Raw genomic sequence first — 20,087 nt, 5'->3', positions numbered from 1 at the left:
TGGAGACATGAAAAGAAGTGAAATGCGAAGCTTAAGTTTGACCAACTCACCGACTATCCTGTGGGAAAAAGTGGCTGCAAGAATCCCCTTCCTTCTCTGAGGACCAGCCTCCCTTGAGATTGTAGCCTCATGATTCTCTGCTACCCCATCTGCGTCGTGATGCTTTGGACAAGACGGCTCACCAGGACTGTCACCCAGCACATTGAGTTTGTTTCAGCAGGAGTGTTGAGCCAAATAATCTCATCTTCTCTGGGACCGGAAATAGACCTCATACCAAGAGACATAAGCATGCCAGATTAAGAAGACAAGAAGAAAATAAGGATATTAAGGACTTAAATTATTATCACAGAAGGAAAGTCTAATGGCTGTATAATCAAATCCATATGCATAAAATATACATTACCTATTCTAACCATATATTAGCTCACAGGGGAAACATCTCTGATACAAATACTGTAAATAGGACCCACCAGGTTTGGCCATGAGTGTCACAAGGTGAGAATTTTATAACAGAATATCAACAAACGGAGCTACCAACCGGATGGAATTTTAAAACTCCCCTTTCAGTGTGTTGGGGTAAGAAAAAAGGAAATTAACACAAGACAATCACCATTTTAGAACTTTGGGGATGTGACTGAAGTTACTGTCAGGTGTTGGGGGTGGGGCAGAGATGGACTTTTTAGAATGGGTTTCGTATTTTACATAATGAATTAAACATTTGGTTGAGACGCATGTATAGAGAAACAATCTTAGGAAAGCAAGACAATGAAATTCTTAATAAAGGAGGAATTTCATACATGAGAATGTAGACCAGGAGCAGAAATGGTCATTATTTTGCTGATAATATAAAACCCAAATGTGTTCCCAAAGCCTACAGGGCCTTAGGGTGATTTGTAGATGAGTTTCTGCTCTGCGCTCCAGTCCAGCATTTATTACCCTCTGTCCATGCAAACACCCAGTCTGCTTGCTGCTCTGAGGTCACAACCCACCTCAGGGTCTGGGCACTGGCTATTTGCCTGCTAGGACTTACAGCACCCAGATGTGAGCATGTCGGGCTGCTCTGCCCTCTGGTCCACACTCAGACATCACCTGGTTGTAGAGTCTTTATCATTCCTTGATCCTTCATCCTATTAACCAGAATTTCATAGCATGTATGACGACCTCACATATTGTATGTCCCATACATGTTCACACATATGTTTATTTTCTGCAGTTACCTGCCAGTCAGCTCCACCAAGTAGGAGGGCGATTTCAATATTGTGTTCATTGCTGTCTGTCCATCTTCTTAGGACATTGCATAGTCTAAACCAGATGCTCAATAAATATTTTTAATAAGTGCATACAACATAGCACTGAGTTTTCTGAAAAAAAAAAAAAACATTTGTATAAACCACTGGACAGTGAAATGAAAAGGGTCAAGGGTCCATAACAAAAACTGGCTTAAAAACAGTACAGGAATCACAAAAAAATCAGTCTGATTTGCAATGGTTTATGCCAATACATTTGAACACCAGAATGGGAGGGACAACTCTGGGGAAAATACACATTACCAAAATTTAGAAAAACAAGGCAAATGTCAGTAAGCCACTTTCAGTGGAGAAAATTTAGACAGATAGATATCAGAATGTCATTGTACGTTTCCCATGAGTTACGGAGACCGCCAAGTCCCATGATCTCCCATCACAAGCTGGAGTTTCAGGAGGGTGATACACCGCAGAGACCTAAGAAGAAGGACAGCAGAGGGCAGGTAATGGGCATCCCAGCTCACCATTGAGGTGGGTGCCACATGCATTCTCCCTTCTTCCGCCTTTATGGGCTGTGCAGGCCTTCAACTGATTAGACAAGGCCCTCCCACACAGGGGAGAGACACCTGCTTGACACGGTTTGAGGTCTGTGCATGTCAGGATCATGCCTTCAAAGTGGGAAGGACTTCTTCAGCCAGATGCTCATCTAGGGGTTGCTGTGGAGAGCTTTGTAGCTGAGGCTAATGTCTACACTCAGCGGACTTCAAAAAAAGCAGACCACCCTTGATCATGTGGGTGGGCCTCATCCAATCAGTTGAAGACCTCGAACAAAATTCAGTTTCCCAGAGAAGGAATTCTGCCTGAAGACTATAATATAAAAATTCCACCTGAGTCTCTGGGCCTGCCCTGCAGATTTCAGACTTGACAGCCCCTACAGTTGTGTAAGCAAATTCCTTAAAATGAATCTCCCCCTTCCTCTCCGTCTCTCTGCACACACACACACACACACACACACACACATCCTGTTACCAACTCTCCTTAAAAAAACAAAAAACAAAAAGTGGGACCTACATTTTTCTGTGCATTTCGAATGTCTGCGATGGACACATTTTCTTATTCATTTTAATTGAAACATGTTACGATATCACCATAGAGCATATCTGAGAATCCCTAGGCTTATGCAGGTGGAAACACTTCCACACACACTTTGGGTCATTGATAGACATAGAGACAGCAGTGGACATGCACCCATCTACATTCCTGGTCAACACACAGCTCCCCTTATTTTTGTTTTGCAATTTTTTGCTGTGTGTGTGGGCGTGGTTAGAGTTCGGTTCGCATTTTGATTGGCAGAACAATAGAGAGGTCATCTCAATGCAAGGTATTTTCTGTGCTTGATCAGGAGAAAATTGTATATTCCGTGACACACGCTACCAAGCCCCTATTTTTCGCTGTAAGCCTGGCTAATTATTGGCTGTGATAGATCTTCGGGTTAATTTATGCACGCCTATTTCTCGTTTCTGAGAAGCCAAAATAAGGCACAACACCGGGGCTGCAGAAACCTGTAATTGTAGCTGTCATCATTGCCTCCCCACAGCTTTTTCAAGTTTTAATCTCATCATTTCCACAAATTCAGAGACTTAAGGGAACGTTCTTGGTTCTGAGCTCCTCCTGCATCCCAGGGAAACATGTAGGAAGCTAGGATGGCATCAAAGTCTGTCACTGGTTCAACTCTTGCAAGTTGGTACCAATCACGCCTCCAGGAAAATAGCATTAAGTTCCTTTAAAGCTCTTTTTCTCTCATCCGTGTTTACCGTGCGAGACACGGTCTGCAAGGTTCTTCTCGCAAACACGATCCTTTGCTGTTTCTCAGTTCCTGTTGCTTGTGAGGTGATTTTCAGAGGATCGGATTTGCTCAGATTGCATTTTGGGCATTTCACCCAAATGTTCACGTTGTTCGGAAGCTTTGGATCCCAACTTTGCAGCTTGCTGTCCCCGAGGAGAGTGAACGATCCCTTTCCTGCTCAGTGGAAATATCCGTTCCTGCTCTTGACGGGTCTCAGGGGAGCTGTGTAGAAGGCAGCACCTTCACCACATCATGACTTTTGCATGGAAATGAAGATGGGTGGGAAACGAGGGTAGCTTTTACACAGAGAGAAGACCCTTGGCAAACGCTTGGCTTGTGAATTTCCTCTGGAGAAACAAAGGTGCGTGAGCCTTAGAAGACCACGTGTCAGCGTTCAGAAGATTCCAGAGCCCAGCTGGCCCACCAAGTGTGCATTCTTCCCAGTCAAAGCAACAGCACATCCTTGACTCTAAGCTTCTGCTGTTATTTCTTAAAGCGCGAGTCTATTATCCATCATTTGAGTCTCGGGCGTAATATAGAAAGGGGTGCTATGTTCTTGCACGTCACTGAAGACTTGTCTCATTGTACTCCATAATTCCTTCCATTTGTCGCAAATCACGAAATGTGCAATGACCAGAATAAAAAGCCTGTGATGTTATTCCCTACTTTTAACTGTTATCGTATCCTATTTTTCAAACAGCCAAATGCCTTTACATTATTTATTACATATACCGGGAAATAAGATCATGATGAATTGACACGTTTAACAAAAACCCTCACAGTATGAACACCTGTAAGAACCAACCATCAGAAGCAGTTTCAGCCACGTTTACCTGAAGCCGGGGAATGAACCACATGCTAATCTCAGAACTGGGAGCTTCCACCCAGCGATTCAGGTGTCTCTTGTCTGTTCACCGTCCTGTCCGTCGGGCGGCAGGGGATACATTTGTATTTTTAAAGAATTGGCCGATCTGCCGAGTGAATGAATAGCCTTGTGTTTTCTTCCAATTTTGTGAACCAGTGAAGGACTTTTTTTTAAAGTACCAGTTTCCTGTATCATGTTCTGAGTTGGTCTGTATTTAACTTTTAGAATTAGAACTGATAGGAATTTGCCAATCTGGACCCACAGCAAAGCAGGTAGCGGCGTGCGTGTTTGATCTGAGGAGAGCCCCCCAGGCAGGCCCCCTCCCACGTTTTGTACATGTTTGTGTGCTGGGGAGGGAGTAGCTTTTTTTGTTCTGTTTTGTTTTCAGGGACCTCTGATGCAGTGTCTGAGGGCATTTATGTCTAGGGTGAGGGGCCTTCCCCTTCTTAGACAGTGCACTGGTCTACACTGGCGCATACAATGGGAATACAGCCCCCTGCCCGGACCAGGCTGTCTGTATGACCTCCGTCGCTGCAGATAATGACATGGCAGGCTTTTAAGACACTGATGTGAAGGATCTTTCCTCCTGTAGTAGTATTCATATTGATGTCTGTTGACCAGGACTTGGAATTCTGCAGAAATCTGTGGTCAGATTTTATAGGGTATCAAGGTGTGCATGTCAAACACGCCTTCATCTGCAAAAATAGAAATGTTAGAAAGCGGTGGGAAACCCACCCGGTCCAGTACTTCAAGAGCCTCAGGGGAGGGGGTCTTAAGAACCCACAGAATGGTTGGGAGCCTGAGGCAGGGCCCCGGCACCAGGCAGGAAGGACCAGGAGAGGTGGGCAGGTGGAGAGGCCGAGGACACGATGTGTCCATGGGATGGAGGGTGATGGACGTGAAGGCACAACAGCCAGGTGACTTCTCGGGAAGTGTTTTTTCCTGACCCACTGAAAATATAATCGTCGTCAGAGCACAGTTAGCTGGGAACAAGGTTTGAGTAGGGTGAAAAGAGGAGCTTTTCACAGGCCTGCAGATACAGGGCATGTTTTCTTCTTAAAAATACAAAACAAATTCTGTATGACCTGGGAGACTCTCAGGTCCGCAAGCCCCCTCCCACATTTCGTGTCTGCACTGTGCCGTGGACCCTTCCCCAGCCCTCTAGCTCCCTGTGTGATCAGAAAACCCTGCTAGGTAGGGGCCCTTGACGATTGCTGTGGCAACAGGGGACTCCTTGCTGAGTGACCAGTGCCTCTGTTCAAGACGTGGCTTCCCTTCTCCTCTGCCTCGCCTGGCCCCCTTCGCCATCCCCAGGCTTCCGTTTCTGCAGTGCCCAGGTAGACCGTTTATGCGCCCCAGCCCCATAAGCAAGGAGGAACTCAGAAGATGTCTCTGTGGCTAATGTTCCTGCCTGTTGCAGTAATGATTCCACCCCTGTGTTTTGATCACCACCAGATGGTCATAAGCAGTTAAGCAGGCCAGCTGAAAAGTCACAATAAATCCGAGTGAGCAATAGGGTTAAAGAGACGCTGAGCTTTTACGCCACGGGAGGAGCTCTTTATGCACCAGGAAACAAGCTGCCCTTGGAGGGCGGGGACCTCATTGGTCCAGCGGTGTTTGTCTGGCACCAGTCTCCTCCTGTGACCGCCAGTGTACGTCCTTCCCTGAACCTCTTGAAGGAAGTCAGCTCATGCCAGTCCCTGGTGCGCACATCCTTCCCTCTTGCTCCCAGCTGTCCCGACTCTGAATATGCCCTGCACCCTGCTGTCGGTTGAGTTGTGTCCCCCTCTTTCCAAAGTACCAGTGAAGTCCTGAGGCCCGGTACCTGTAACGGGGGACCTCACTTAGAAGTAGGATCATTGCAGACAATCAAGTCAAGGTGAGGACATGGGGGTGGGCACAGATCCGATATGACTGGTGTCCTTACAAGCACAGAAAGGACACAGAGCCCCCACGCCAGGGAAGCATTTTCCAGTATCATTGGTCAATTGACTACATCTTTATCAGTGTTCCCACAAAGCCCCTCTCTTTAGAGGATATTTAACCCGTGAGCTCAGTCACGTGGACGTCTAACTTAAGCCACACCTAGGGAGCTCCTTGGGGGTCGATCAAGTAAGGGGTGGCCCTACTTACTTGGAGACCTTCCAGGAGGGGCCGTAACTGCCCATCGCCGGAGCGGAAGGCTGCAGAGTTAGGTCGTACACCACCCAGGTGGGTTCTTATTTAACTGCACATGTGGTCTGGGCCCATCCATGACAAAGCGGGCAGCTCACCCTGGCCTCTGCACCTCCTATGTCGGACCATTGGCATCCCCGTTTCCTGTTCCACACGTGTCTTTTATACCCACCCCTACTTCCAACACAGATGGCATTCACCGAGGCGAATCATGTCACCATCCCCTGTGTCTTCTCACCCACCTCAGGGTACTGGTGCTAATCAAAAACTCCATCCTCGGTGTCCACAGTTGTCCAAGTCTCCTCCACCTCCCAGACAATTCTTTCTTTCTCCCTATTTTCCTAACTGGGGTCACATTCCCACAACTTAAAATTAAAATGCCCCGTGCAGAGGAATTCCTTCTGCAGGCTGAGGCTGATAATGGCTGTGTTCACTCGTACAGCTACATCTGCAACGTGTAGGGTGTGATGGACATTCAGAAAGCGTTTGCGGACTTGATCGACGGGACAACCAATATTCAAGCGATTACACAGTGTCCTGGGCAGAACCTCTCACGCTGGTTGGGGTAAGTGCAACCCCAAAGCACACTTTAACCTTATCTTCAAGCATCTCATGTATCTTCGTCTTTTTCATTGGAAAATGTGATTTTCCTGATCGTGTGAGCCTTGGCCATCCTCTAAACCCTTTGGTTCCGTGAGGGCAGAGAGTGTGGACTGTTTTATAAATAGCCCTTGAAACACCCACACAGTACAAAGACCCTCACGGCCACAACTGAGGCTAGAGAAATGGCAGCCACGTGCAGAGGAGGCCGCTCTGGGATCGGGGGGCTGTGCTTCTAATAATGGGGGGCCTCTCCTCATGATCGATGCCGCCCTTGGCCATCCCCCAGGTCCTTCCCTCTCCCCTGGAGAGCCGCATCCCCCCCCAAGATAATGAGAGCTGTTCCACGTCTGCATTTGCCTGCCATTCAACAGAAAGACATTTCTTCTGTCATCCTGGCACATATACATCCTTATTTTCAACACCCACTCATTGCATTTTCCCTCCCATCCCCTGTCCCATCTCTGTGGGATGTAATTGTCCTCTGCTGGCCAAGGAAAAGCGGCCACGTGTCAGATGGCAAATTCGAGTCGCTCCGGAGCTTGGATGCGCGCGGAAGCCGACGTGTGGAAGGACAGCCACCTGGGCTTGTGTGTGATTCACGTCAGCTCGCGTCTTCTCTTCCCCCAGGTGGTCACCTTTGTCCAGAGCGTCAACCTGCTTTTCTGTTTGTCATAAATCATGTCCTGACTAAAAATCTATGTCAATGAGTTAATTGATGAAAATGTTTAGCCACTGACACATAGTTATCGCTCAGTAAATATTAAATCTTACAGGAAGGGGGCCAAGGGGAGGTACGAAGGAAGGTTTCGGGCTTCTCTGAGAAGGTGACATTTAAGCTGATATGTGGAGAACAGTTAGGTCTGTGCAGAGAGAGACCTTTGGAACAGGAAGATGAACCCAAGCAGAGGTGCTGACTCACACGGTGGAAAAATCGGGGATGAGATGGAGCCAGAGGTGGGTGGGGGGTCCCTGCTGGAGAAGTGGACGGCCAGAGGGCTCCGTTTGGAGGAGAATCGGCAGGGCTGCATCCATGTGCTTACTCAGTGCACCCCCTCGACGTTGCTCTCTCGTCTCTCTTGTCTCTGTCTCCATCTCTGATTCTGCCCTGATATGCTAACCGTACTGTTCCCAAGGTCAAGGGGGCATCTGAGCCCGCAAGCCAGCTCCGTCTCCCGCCTTCAGCTGGAACTCCCATCTTGGTCGCTGAGTCACGCTCTGCATGCTGGTTCCATTACCTCCCAGAGCCTGTAAATGCCCCCGAGACACCCCTGTTCTCCAAGAGGCCACGTGCTCCCTGGGGTGACACTGGGGTGTGTGGTGTGGGGTGTGCGGTGACCCCAGGCTCTTGGGGATGGGCACTAGTTTTTCTGTCTGAACGTCTGCCCCCACATTCCTTGGAACCCCAGGTCACCTTCCCACACAAAGCACGGTTGCCTGCTTCCCTATGACCCGTCCCGAGCTGCGCCCACCGCCCGGAGCTCTGCCAGCTGGCCTGTTGGCCTCAGAGATGCGCCTGTCCATTCTCCAGTGCATCCCTGGCTGGCCACGCCTAACAAAGTCATGGAGAAAAGAAGCCCCATGGTGGGACATGTCCCATGGTCGGTCAGTCCTGTGGCTTCCAGTCCTGCCAAGTGGATAATACTAATTTCTTCCATACCGTGGGGTCGTGACGATTAGAAACAAACCATGCCAGTGCCCTGGCGGGCAGAAAGCCCTCCACCCATGAGAGTGATCGCCTCGAATTCTCCATGTCTGCGCTCACCTCCGCCCAGCATTTGGCCACCATCAAAACCCCCGTTCTGACGACTAGCAATTAACAAACGGACCCGGTGCCAGCATGTGGCTGGCGACGGCCGTCACTGCATCCCCATCACCAGGAAATGCGTTCCCCACGTGCAGACCCCGCGCTGACTCACTGGGTTCCCCAAAGTCCTCCAGGGGCCCCGTAGAGTCCAGGAATTATTCTGAGTCATCATTGACAGGCTGTATGTAGCGGCGTTTTAGGTTTACAGAGAAACTAAGCAGGTGTGCAGACGGCTCTGTTTGTGTCAGTGTCATAACCCGTATGGATAGATTACTATTATGAAGAAACGGTATCTTCGGTTGTCCTTAACTCCCTGCTGGTGTCACACATTCTGTGGGACTGGACACCCCAGTGACACGGATCCGTGTTTATGGCATCAGACAGAGGAGTATGTCACTGCCCCCTCAGTCATCTGCGTGACCCTGTAGTGATGGATCCGTGTCACATACATGTGTCCAAACCTACAGAAACAGCAACACCATGAGTGACCCTGATGTAGACCGTGGACTCCGGGGGTAGGGGGTGGGGGGCGATGACCTGTCTACATAGATTCATCAGCACCCCGAATGTCCCATCTGGTGGGGACGCTCACGGCGGAGGAGCCTGTGCATGTGGGGTGGGGGGGAGTCCAGGAAAAAAAACTCTATCCCTTCCCCTCCATTTTGCTTGACTCTACAACTGCTTTTAAAAATTGTCTTTAAAAAGAAAAGTTCTCTGTACCCTGGCAGTTCATCCCTCCCTCCCTCCACGTAAGCCCCTGGGTCCGAACCAGCAGTCTTGTTGGTCATTGGCTGTAATGGCAGGGCTACATTTTTCCATCTGTTGCCTGGACAGGTACGTGGTGGGGCCTGGGTGGCCGGGTCACTAGTCTGTGGCTCTGGAAACTCGCTTGTGAAGTGCACCACCAGCCCCCAGCCTCCTTGTATGTTGCTTCCTGGAGCCAACTTCTGCTCCCCTGCATTGGAGGAAACATCTGCCTCTGTGAGCCCGTGTCTGTGGTGGGGACCCGCAAAAGCAGAGCCTGAGGCAAGGGTCTGGTGCCTTCTGATGGAGCAGGACGGAGCCAGAAGGGAAGGCAGGGAGCGTGGAGAGGTTGGGTCTCAGTGCAGGTCCAAGCAGAGGGCGGCTGTGTCCCATCTGTCTCCCCACCCTGGGCAGAGAAGCTGCTTAGGGTAGGAAGTAAAACCTGTGCACTGTGGGATATCTGAGCGTGCACATGACATGGAGGAAGGGATGAAGGGGGACTGTGAGCATGGGGGCAAGGGCTCTGTCTGCTGCAGCTCCTTCCACATGAAAGCCTGTCTGTGTGCCACCGTGTCGGTGCCTTGTGGCTCCAAGTCTGACCCCCACAGGTGGAACCCACTGGCTTCCTTCCTGAGTACCGCCCCCCACATGCACCCAACAGAGCCAAGCGTGGACCCAGCACACAGTGTCCTGGAGCGCATTCATGACAGAAGTGCCACCTCCAGTGGGTGCCCATGGAGAGCCATGCTCCTACATCATCCCTGCCCATTGCCCACCTGCTCTTCCCACATCCGGGCTTCATGAGACTCCTCGAGAACCCCTTCCGCATGGGGGCACCTGCCTTCTCACAATTTGCCCATCACCTCTCTTTGGGGAAACAAGGTTGGGAAAATGGACTGAAGTTTTTATTAGCTGTGGCCTCATGCAAAGTCCAGGATGGTGGTGATGCTCACCCATTCCTTGGCACAAAGAGGGTTTCTGAGGACAGTGTTCCTTCCTGGCCCCGGGTCTCTGAGAGGCACCCAGAGTCCTCCCTGTGGGCCGGGCACCTGAGGACAGCATTTATGGCACTTTACCCATCCTCTTTGTGATAAGCTCCCTGTGCCCGGAATCGCCCACGGACAGCTCACCCTCCTGGCACCCAGTCATTTCCCCGACACCCTGAATTAACTGTGCGGGTAATTGGGGGGGCCGTTTCCAGGAGAGGTGACGCCCCTTCCTCTCCAGGATGCTTCTCTCTGCGGTATGAATGCCTGCCTCTTGTCTCCACATGATTTTGCAGGCTCAGTGCTGTGAGTCCCTGCGCCTCCCGATCACCCTGGAATAATGGTGTTTGCCAGTTGGCGTGTGTTTCCGAGGGGTGGGCTTGCCATGGGGTAAGCGTGTCCCCCTCTGATAAGAGCAGAAAATCCAGGATTTTCTCAAGGTCACCAAAGCAGTGAGTGATGGGTGAGATTCTAGGTTGGGTCTTCTGGACAGCAAAGCAAGTCATTTCAATCATTCATTCATGGAAACATGTTGAGCTCATACTATACATACCAGGGTCTGGAGACTAGGCTGAAAAAATGACCAGGAATCACTGAAATACAGTCATCTGTGTGCCTGTCTGCAAGGTGTATATGTGGGGATAGGAGGGAGACATAAGAGAGGAAGAAAAAGGAGAGATACTCACACTTTAGTATAAATAATGATGAGTCTGCAGTCTTTGCAATAAAAGGAAGTAAAGATCCTAAGAAACAGTAGTTGATGGAGAAATGGAACTTGGCAAAAGCTGGCTGAAGGGTCACCAAATATATCATTAATTCCTGCGTCCCTCCACACCATAAACCGACTATGCTTGCAGGAAGACAGAAGCCTGAGCCAGGGGACCAGTGGATATGTAAAGCCGGCCACACACTTGGTCACCTCCAGGTCCCCCCTGCCCACCTGGTCCTTCCCAAGATTCCCTCTGAGCTTCACTCCCCACTAATCTCTTGGTGTCTCTCTTCATCTTAATTAGACACATCGAGAAACAAATGCCGATACACCGGCCGTGGGAAGAGGCTGCACCCCTTGGCGGGTTCCCATCCGTGGCCACAGGAGAATTCCAGGGTCCTCCATGGAACATGATGTCCAGCTCCCAGGCGCCATGGTGTCTGGTGAGGGTCCATGGTGTTGGGCACCCAGAGCCAGGCTGTGCCCATTAGAAACCTCCCAGCACCCTGTGATGTGAGCACAGGCCCGTGGTCCAGGCCTGTTGCCGTGGGCTGACGGGCACCCTCCCACCCTCTCCGCGGGCTGGGTCATCCCCCACGACCACCCACATGCACACACCTTAGGGAACAGGTTTCCACCACTCCCCCCGCGTTATGCACCCAGAATGCCCAGCCTGGCTGTCTACCCCTTAACTGCAGGTTAGGGCTGCCGGAGCGACGGGCACCCAGGAATGGGTGATTGCAAGCGAGCCCGCCTCTCCAAAATAGAAAGACCTTTCCAACATCCTGGGAAGGAACCCGGAGGCTGCCGCTCTCAAAGGAATAATGGTCCCCTGACAAAATGAACACTTAAACAGTCACATCCGTGCCTGGCTATCAAGGGGGAGGTCCCCACAAAAGCGGGGGCATGTTTCAGGCAGGATCAAAGTGTGAGAAAATAGGTGGGGGTGCAAGCAAACCCCACGGGTGTCTGGGAGACGCCAATGTGAGTCACCCAGGTCTCGGCACGTGGGTTTGTTGCAAAGACTTTAAAGTTGAGGCAATGCAAACACATTCCCCTTGGTGAGCAACGTGGTGCAGCCGTGAATCACTTAAGATTTTTGGGTCTGACTGGATATGGGAATTCAGTCTCTGTCTCTCTTGGTACTGACATTGATCTCAGTTTATAAAAAATCTTAAGGAAAACCACCTCTCTCTCTTGAATTCATTAGGAATCCCTAGGGGAGGAAGGAAATTTATCTGTCGAAAACAATTTTTTTTATTTTGGTATCATTAATCTACAATTACATGAGGAACATTATGTTTACTAGGCTCCCCCCTTCACCAAGTCCCCCACACACACCCCATTACAGTCACTGTCCATCAGCGTAATAAGATATTGTAGGATCACTACTTGTCTTCTCTGTGTTGCTCAGCCCTCCCCGTGCCCCCCACATTATACATGCTAATCATAATGCCCCCTTTCTTCCCCCACCCCCTTATCCCTCCTTTCCCACCCCTCCTGCCCAGTCCCTTTCCCTTTGGTAACTGTTAGTCCCTTCTTGGGTTCTGTGATTCTGCTGCTGTTTTGTTCCTTCAGTTTTTTCTTTGTTCTTATACTCCACAGATGAGGGAAATCATTTGGTACTTGTCTTTCTCCACCTGGCTTATTTCACTGAGCATAATACCCTCTAGCTCCGTCCATGTTGTTGCAAATGGTAGGATTTGTGAAAACAATTTTAAAAGTTGAACAGAATAGGGAGGTTTAGGAGTTTGGGCGTTTTGCTTTAATAAATATTGGGGTGGTTATTTATTTTTTATTTGTTTTGGAGGAAAGGGGTTCTATTCGGATGGGGTCGCATGTTTTCTAGAAAGAGCACATTGGTGGTCCTGTGGCGAATGGGTTAGATGGGAATACGCCCAGAACAGGGAAACCAGCCGTAATGCTGGAGGGGGCAGAAGTGCATCGTGTGAAGGAGACAGAACCGATTCTGGGAACCGGTGACTGTGGATTTCAAAGAAGTGGGGAGGGAAGCAAATTCAGCTGTTCCCAGGGATTCCCACAGCCGGGCAGGGAAGCGGGAACTGGGGAGGGTCTGGGGGCAAGCCTCGGGGAGCTCACTGATGGACATGTGCCCACCATCCATGCGGCAATTTCTGGCATCCAGTCACCTCACGGCGTCTGGGACACAGGAAGGTTGATCTGGCAATTACCTAGTCTCAGATTCCAGGCATATGCCATCAACTGGTCTTTGACAAGGAGCCAAGACCTCACAATGGGGACTGGGTGGCCTCTTCCGCAAACGGTGTTGGGAAAACTCGATGGTCACATCTGGAAGAATAGCCTTTCTTCTGGACCTTTGCTTCACGCTACACACAAACATTAACTCAAGATGCATGAAAGACTTAAAATACAAGATCTGAAGCCATAAAACTCCTAGCAGAAAACAGCGTAAGAGCTTTAGGACATTGGTCTCAGCAAGGATGTCATGCAGGGGACCCCAAAATCAGAGGCAAGACAAACGGAAGCAGGTAAGTGGGATGGCAGCAAACTGGGAAACGTGTACACGGCAGAGGAAACCATCAAGGGTGCGGGCACAGCCTACAGAATATTTCCAAATCATGTACTTGATCATAAAGAGCCCACATTTCGGGTGTCATCAGCTACCTTAAAAAATAGTCTGGAGCTATAATCTAACTCCACATTAGATTGTGAGTTTTGCTTTATAACAGGAGTTCTGAATTCTGTTTTGTCCAGATGGAGCGATTCATCTTTCTTCTGCATACAAGCTAACTCCACGTGACCTTGTTACCCAGAGATGCAACCTGTATTCTTATGTGCTTTCTGGCCCCCCGGGAATATAAAAAGGACTCTGAAATTGTTTGATTTCTCAGACGGTTGGTAGGCTTTCCTTGATTCTCAGAAGGACCCTTCTTCACACTGCTGTTCCTCTGGCATCTTGAGGCAACCCCCAGGTCCTCTGAGGGGCCCCCCGAGCCTTGAGAATCTGATTCTGTGTTTCTGAAAACCGTGTCCAGCTGCTTTAAAAGGGTTTTGTTTTGCCTTTTGTCCAATTCCCTTTAAAATTCTCTGAACAAGTGTATGCCTGCCCAAAATTCACACTCAGGGAACTTCCAGTAGGCAATTTGATGCATTATGTTGGCATGAATGAGGTTGGAAGACACAAAGTTCATTTTTCTGGAGCTGTGCCACAAACAGCCCTGGCTTTGCACACAGAACAAAACTGGGAAACCATCAACAAAAGCCACCATTCTGCTGACCTCACAGGAGGAAGGAGGTCCCCTGCTGAGGGCCAATGTTCCTGTCTGGGCACAATAAAGGGCAAGGGGATCAGGCATATGTCTAGAGAATCACACTCATGTGGAAAATTGCTATGTGTCATGGAGCCTGGAAACTGCATTTTGCTGTCACTGTTCATCAAACTAGCCTGGCATTTCCTGTCAACCCTGTATTTGTATATTGGGGCAAACTCCCCAAATGCTCTATTGACAGTATATTATTTGGGAAGGAAAAGCCGCTCTCGAAACACTTACCTTAAAGATCTACAGTTGTTCATGTGACTCAGAAAAGCCATGCTTGGCATCATGACAGAGATTCAAGGTTTAATGCATGCTTCCACTTTTTATGCTTTTGACCTACAGAGCCAAGCAATTCTGTTCCAGTTCTCTTAGAAGCACTATAATTTCTGATTTTCAAATGGAAACACGTGTTAGCAAGACTTCTTCCTTTGGGTGACGGAGGTAGATGTCAGGATCTGGGATTACCTTCCAGTCACCTCCTAGGACCATTATTTTAACTCTGATTTTGAGTCTCACAATAAAGCCAATGAGAAAAAGTAAATCCACAAAGTTTAAAAATACAAGCAGCGCGGGCGTAGCGGCGTTATCCACAGTAGCTAAAATGCCGAAGCAACTCAAGTGTTCATCAACAGAGGATGGATAGACAAAATGAGCTGCATCTGCACGATGGAATATTACTCAGCCCTAAAAAAGGAAGGCCATTCTGCCACTTGCTACAATATGAGCGGGTCTTTAGAACACAACACTCAGTGAAATAAGCCAGACGCAGAAGGACATACGCTACATGATTCCACTCATAGGAAGTCCCTGGAGTCATCACATTGTTAGACAAAAGCAGAGGGTGGGTACCACGGGCTTGGGGAGAGGGATGGAGAGATCGCATTTGATGAGGACAGAGCTTCAGTTTGGGATGATAAGAAGGTTTTGGAGAAGGATGGTGAGGCTCATTGCACAGGCTTGAAAATGTACTTAATACCACCAAACCACATCTTTTTAAATGGTTAAAATGGTCAGTTTTACATTATGAGTATTTTATCACAATTACAGATTTTTTTAAAGGAATAAGGGAGTCTCAGTCACACTGCATAAATCAAAAGGCTCTTTGCCATTTATAGGTTGGGAAGAGAGAAACCTAATGTCTCCCCAGAAAAGGCAGCTGTGCAGGAGACCATGTTCTGTCACAGTGTCTGTGAGGCTGGCCTCGGGGTGGGCAAAAGGCAGCCAGTCCATCTTACACTGAGCCACACACAGTTTGCAAAGCCATGGTGGGCCAGTGAAGAATGGCAGTGCCTCCATCAGCCGGATGAATTGGTTGTCCTCCTCTTAGCTCAGGAACATTAAGGATAAAAGCCTTGGGTTTGGGAAAGTCTGTTCTGGGGAAGGGGCCAAACTGCACCAGTGGTCAAGAAAGTCCCAGCAAAAATACTTGACAGAGCTCAGCTGGGCGGGGGTGGGTGGGTGGGTGGGGGGCTGCTGCACCCTTTAAAGCCTCACACGAATTTGTCTTGTGTTTTAAGGGACATTTCGAGAACTACTCTTGAAAGCAGCCATGTTTAAAAGCAGAGAAATCCTATTGCATGAAAATACGATGGTTTCCTGCAATTTTGCCTCTGTCTGGAGTCTCTTGAATCCCTTTATAGATCCGGGAGGTGTCGCGGGAGCAGACCTGGACATCTCACAGAAACTCAATGAGGCACCTGCCACGGGAAGGCCCAGGGGGACCCCAGAGGTGCAGGCTGGATGGAAGGGAGCTATGCTGAGCAGGATTCTGAGGTGGTCTCAAGGTCTGTCCCCTGGCGCTGACATCCTATATATTCTCCTCCCCTAGACTGTGATTAGGACATGTGAGTATGGTGGCTGTCACTCTCATGCCGATGTTACTAGCCAGCCAACTTTGAGTTCCAAAGGGAGATTTCCCTGGGGGGACTCGACCTTAATCAGATGGAGGGGAGTTTTGCCCACAAGCATGAACTGAAGAACTTCAGATGAGAACACCGATTCCCTGATCGCCTTTTTTTGAACCCTGGAACAGAGGATCCGGCTGAGTCGTGTCTTGACATCTCCATCCAAAGCCACTGAAATAGTGCATCTGTGTCGTTTCCAGTTGCTAAGTTTTGGGGATGTTTGTTACACAGCGGCAGCTTGGATGGGCAGAGCTGAGGTGGAGGAGAATGAATGGGATGACAGGAGTCCATTTCCTGAGATCTACACTGCAACATGGTCAAGTGGCATCTTATACCTGCATTCTACATGTTAAACTACTCATTTCCCAGGTAGAAATCAATCAACAACATAGATGAATGACCTCAGCCCTGTTTAGATAAACGAAACCGTGAGGTCATGAAATGCAAGCACATCTGATGGAGGCTGTTAGTCCAAATGACTGAAAAAAATCTCTACCCTCTTGTGTGCCATCGTAGTGTGTCCAGCCAGATGAGAACATTAGCAGATGACAGTGGCCCCCCACCCACGGCCAGAGCCATCACTTCTGATTCACAGACCCTCCTTGCACTCAGAGCACATCCTCTTGGGCAGAAACTTAGAGCAGAAAAGAGAACGTGCTGGACACTCCGCACATGCCAAGGGGGAATGAGAAACTCTCTCAGCCTGGAGAAAGGAAACCAGAGCGTGTCCTTGCTGTAATTTCCTCCTGCTGTCCACTCTGCAAGCCCGTCTCCATCTTGCAGTTGGAAGAATGAAGAATGGAGCGTAAAGAGAAAAAGGCAGAAATGTTAGCATTAGAACGCACACTTGAATAGAAGGGTCTCCCTCCAAATTCACTTCCACCCAACACCTCAGAACGGGACCTTACTTGGAAATAGGCTCTTTGCAGATGTGTTTAGTTACGATGATATCACACCCATATGGCGAGTATCCTTATAAGGAATGCCAAAGATGGCTAGGAATTTGGAATCTCCCTCAGAGCTTCCAGAAGGTGTCAACCCTAGTGACACCTTGAACTCACATTTCTAGTGTCTAGAGCTGAGAAGATTTCTTTGTTTAAAGCCACCAAGGTGGGTATTTTGTTACAACAGCCCTAGAAGGCTAACCAGGTCTTAATGACTGATTTAGGTACATTTGAATGATCGACTCTGCTCAAGGGAATTTCAGCCGCATGGCCGGAAGGTGCCATATGCTTATCAGGTCAATCCATCTAAATCATGCAACAGGTATGAGTGTATCTAGTCAATGTAACAAGATGACAGAGTAGGGCCAAGAGATGGTTATTTTGCCCACCTCATAGCATACACAAATTCCCATGGGGATGGGGAAAATGATGCAGGGTTAAATCCCACTGGGATTACCTGTCAGTGTCTCAGGTCAAGAATACTTCACAATAGAGGAACGCTGGGAAAATTTTACAATACATCCTGTCCACAAAGCAAGCGTAGCCTTTCTGGGTAAAGGATTTCGACCCCCTCAAGTGGATCCTGGTGGTCGACTCTTTGACATCCGAATATGACAGTTCAGATGCAGGTGGTTCACCCGATGCACCCAGGTAGCCGTAAGGCATCTAGAGCAAGTCTCTCCCCGTCCCACCAGCTGGGGTCTGCTGGCGATGCTTTCCTGCCAGCCCATGTCCAAGCTTGGCCCTTGTCCTTACCAGTCTGTTATGGGAAGAGAAGCCTTCTGGTTACCAGCACACCAATGTGGTTATTTTGATAGATTTAGACAAACTTAACTGGGACAGAAGGTGGTCAGAATGCTTAAGTAACCAACTGTAAATCTGGCACAACCAACATTATTAGTGATGAAAGAAGCTTTCACAGAGAGAACGGGGTAGCTCCCTGAAAGTAACCAAGCTGCTCTGCCTTTAAAATGGGCAAAATCAACAAAAGTCCGCCATCCTTTGTGTCTTAGAAGGACACTAATTCTAGCAAAGGGGGCCCCACCCTCATGACCTCATTTAAACCCAGTGACCTTCCAGAGGTCCCACCCCCCGATGACATCCCTCTGGGTGGGGTCAGGAGGTCATGCCTATTCAGTCCACACAATTTAGTCTTGTATATCGCAGTATCCAGTTGCTCAAAACGGAATCCAGGAATGGGTTCCCAACTGTTTCTTCTCCTCCTTCCCTGTAGGCAATCCGTTTTTAGGCTTTGTCAATGCTACCCATGGTGCAGCCTCCCATCTGTCTGCTTCTCCCCATCACGGCTGGACAACAGTCATAGTCCTGGAAATGTGTCTCTCCCCCTTCCTACAGTTCCCGCAATCACTCCTCAAGAAGTGCGGCAGATGCAGCAGCCGGGACTCCAGCACAGGCTAAACAACCCCCCGCCGTACCTATAAGCCCCAGATGCTCTGTTCCTGCCCCAGGCTTTTCCATCTCACGGACTCCTGTTGCAAACACACCAAGCCTGTCTCTGCTGTCTGATGGCAGCCATTCCGACCGTCCTGGCCCAAAGTGGTCCTTTCTTGAGGGCATCCGTTCTCTCTTGGAAGGCTCAGGGAGAATGTCAGCTCCTCAGAGAGACTTCCCTGATTTTTCCATTCACAGGGACCTCTTCCCCCTGTTGGGATTCACGTTCTCCAGGAGTAGAAAGGGTCTCTAATGGAGGCTGTCTGCTCCTCCCAGGACCTGCCTCCTAAGGGGTGATCAGTCAAAACGTGTTAGATGAATCAGAGAGGGAGTGACTGCTGTCACCGACCTCCCGTGTCTAGGAGAGAGATGTCTCTCACCATCTCGTCTGCCCAGGTAGTAGCAGGTCGCCTGAGGCTCACCCCTAGAGCTAATTCTTCCTCCTTCACTTCCAAACCCCAATTACAGGAAGACTAAGATGGGCAAACAGGGAGAAACCCCTGGAGAGCAGGTCTGGTTGGCACTCCTGCACCAAAAACATGCAGGGAGTTTAGCCAGACATGGTGCTAAGCATAAAATCAAGCAAAAGACAAACCAGAGCTGTTGAAGAAGGAGAAAAAGATCTTAAGAAAAATCATAACAATTACAAGGTTCAGAGGAAATTGGAATATTCGATCCTAGGAAATAAACAAAGACAAAATGGTCTTCGCAACATAGAAAAAATATAAGTGCCGAGTTTAAAACACCATCGCAAGTGGTTCACACTGTGGGAAATGAAATCGTGGTGAAATGGAAAATTGACAAGAAAAAAAAATGTTTCCTGCACGCAGAAGGAAACATTAAATGCTGGGGGAAAAACAAGAGAAAAAGATCAATGTGGAGACATTAAGAAGACTCCCCAAAGCCAACTTGTGAGAAATAGGATTTCCTACAAAAGAATATGGAATAGATGGCTCAGAAGCAATAATTATAGAAATAATAGCAATGTTGCCAGCCAGAGAAGTAGACAGAAAAATGACACTGCTGAATGCTGAGCAAAAATTTATTCTGGGAGAATTGTCAAACAAGGTAAAGAAAACTCTTACAAGTATTCACAGGAAGATAAAAATAACAAAAAACCCAAAAGCGTTTTGGCTTCACTTTATCGGAGCCATAATGATATGGGATTGCCAAGCATTGATAGGGAAAAATATTGTTATTCAGAAAACAATGAGGCCATTTGTAGAATTATCTATTTCTTCTACAGTATTGTTAAAATCATTTTAAATATATCATTGTAAATATAAATAATGTTAAATATAGTTCAGTTTTAAGTAATTTTAAATATAGTTATTACAAGTAGTTCACGCTATCTGGCACAGTGATGACACCCTGTGGCAAAGTCATGTGGTGGACAGGAAACCACTTTCTGCATAAATGAGTGAATCCTGTAGGGAAAGGGTGAATCCCTTAAATCACACCATTTTCCCCACGGCTGACGATTGCATTCAGAGCAGTTAGGAAGTGAAGACA

The sequence above is a fragment of the Manis javanica genome, chromosome X (assembly GCF_040802235.1).
Source record: "Manis javanica isolate MJ-LG chromosome X, MJ_LKY, whole genome shotgun sequence".
Classification (NCBI taxonomy): Eukaryota; Metazoa; Chordata; class Mammalia; order Pholidota; family Manidae; genus Manis; species Manis javanica.
The sequence above is the reverse complement of the archived record's forward strand: the minus strand, read 5'-3'. Positions refer to the sequence as shown.